Source organism: Xenopus laevis, chromosome 5L, assembly GCF_017654675.1.
Source record: "Xenopus laevis strain J_2021 chromosome 5L, Xenopus_laevis_v10.1, whole genome shotgun sequence".
Lineage (NCBI taxonomy): Eukaryota > Metazoa > Chordata > Amphibia > Anura > Pipidae > Xenopus > Xenopus laevis.
Window position 1 is genome coordinate 18,724,440 of NC_054379.1, and position 2,424 is coordinate 18,726,863.

Genomic DNA, 2,424 nt, shown 5'->3' on the forward strand with positions numbered 1-2,424 from the left:
CCATTAATTTTATATCAACACTTTTATTTCTCCTATGGGGTACCTGGGAGCCTCAGGGCAAGTACTACACTATTGCTTAATCTGGTGCAGTTTTTGGCAGGACATGAGCACTGAACCCGTGCTGTAAGTACTAAACAGTATATATAGGCACATAATATAGAAATGTGCCAATTGTCAGGGGTATTTTATTTTAAATAAACTCTTCCCTAGGATCGGGACTTGCCTTTAGTTTTGGTGGACTCGGGGCAAAGATTACTGCTGGGACCACATTACCGAAAAGTAATACTGTCCAGCCTTGATTGAGGGTCAGGACTAGGGGTAGAAAAAGGAGGCATATGCCTAGGGAGCAATGGCAGGGGATTCTATTCCCCCCTTTTATCAAAGTGGTGAGTGGGGGTGGTGCTGTTTTGATGAGTCAGTGGAGAGGCAGGTGGACAATTGAGTGGAAAGTGACATTGGGGGCAGTACCTCTTGGCCCAACTCTGTTTGTGGCAGTTCAGATTTTTTAAACTATTTTAATCTACTGCCAGCAGCTAAAGCCTTTGTTCTGTAAACTGCAAATCATTAACAAATGAGGAGCAGCAGGCAGGAAAACAGAAATATGAAGTGTTAGTACCTCCCTTTTTCCCTATTGTCTCCATCTTCCCCTACTCTCTAAATCTGTCGCTATTGCCGCCATCTTCCCCTACTGCCTCCATCATTCCCTATTGTCTCCATCTTGGCCTACTGTTTCCATCTTTTCCTATTGTCTCCATCATTCCCCATTGTCTCCATCTTTCCCCATTGTCTCCATATTTTCCTATTGTCTCCATCGTGCCCTAGTCTTGTTTCTATTGTCTTCATCATACCCTACTTTTTGCATCTTGCCCTAGTATCTCCATTTTTCCCTACTGTCTCCATCTTGCCCTACTGCCCTACTGTCCTTACAGTGTCCATCTTGCCTTATCATTGGCATCTTGACCTAAGATCTCAATCTTGCCCTATTGTGGGCATCTTGTCCTACTCTTTGCATCTTGCCCTACTGTCTCAATCCTCTCTAATTGTTGGTATGTTGCCTTAGCATCTCCATCTTCCCCTACTGGTGGTATCCACTGCCCTCCCACCACGACCCCTGCGCTGGATGGCGACTACCCTTGCTGTTTTTTTCTTGTAGATTGTGACACTACAAAAGGTTGTTTATTCTGGAATCTCTGCACCTTAGAATAAATTGGGCGTGGCTCAGTGCGTAAGATGTGAGTGAGAGTTCTATTTTGGGAAAGAGTTTTATTCTAGGTAGCTGGGCTTTTCTTCCTTACTCTGCTCTCTATGACCATGGATGTGAATCATGTATAAATTGTGAACTACAATAAATTGAGCTGTAATATAAGCAGTGCTCTATAAAGTGTGTCTTTAAAGGGAAGCTTCACCCCAAAACTGTCCTTATTAATGAAAATGTAATTCTAAGCAACTTCCAATATGCAAGTTAATTATTTATAAATGTCATAATACTGAAAGCAGTCTAGCTGTTTTTCTGCACTGTTAGTTCTGACTCCAGAAACAATGTATCAAGGGGCCAAACAATTAGCTCTGTCCGATATAGCCCAGAAAGTAACTGATATTTATGTGTATGCCAACCCTTACTGGCAGCTGACTACAGTATGCCTGGGTTCATGGTTTACGAAACAATAAATCGTTCACTTTGGTAGATAATATTATCAATCACGTAATGATTATTTCCTCACTGTTCCATTGAGATTCAGTTTAGATATAGTTAATACTGACCTCTAATGGTAGCATCCTTAAATGCAGATTTTTCACATTCCAGTTTCATATTCAGCATTTACATCCGGTGTTACTGGGTTTATATGAGATAATCACCCCGTGACTGAAAGTTACACAGAGGTTTTGACATACATGAGCTACTCGCGATTATATATTAGGGATGCACCGAATCCACTATTTTGGATTCGTCCGAACCCCTGAATCCTTTGTAAAAGATTCGGCCGAATCCCAAACCGAATCCTGGATTCGGTGCATCCTTAATTTATATATATATATATATATATATATATATATATATATATATATATATATATATATATATATATATATATATTTGTTTGGGGTTCTGTGACCATATAAAGGCACAAGGCTGCAGGCTGAGTTATACAGGGAACTCTGAGTATCACTCATGTATTATAAGGGATAATGTACCCCCTACTGTAAATGATAAGGATATTAGAAGTCACTGAGGGGTTCTGTGACCATATAAAGGCACAAGGCTGCAGGCTGAGTTATACAGGGAACTCTGAGTATCACTCATGTATTATAAGGGATAATGTACCCCCTACTGTAAATGATAAGGATATTAGTAGTCGTTGAGGGAGTCTGTGACCATACATATTATTTCACTCACTGCTTTCTGTTTTATTAGAACACAGGATT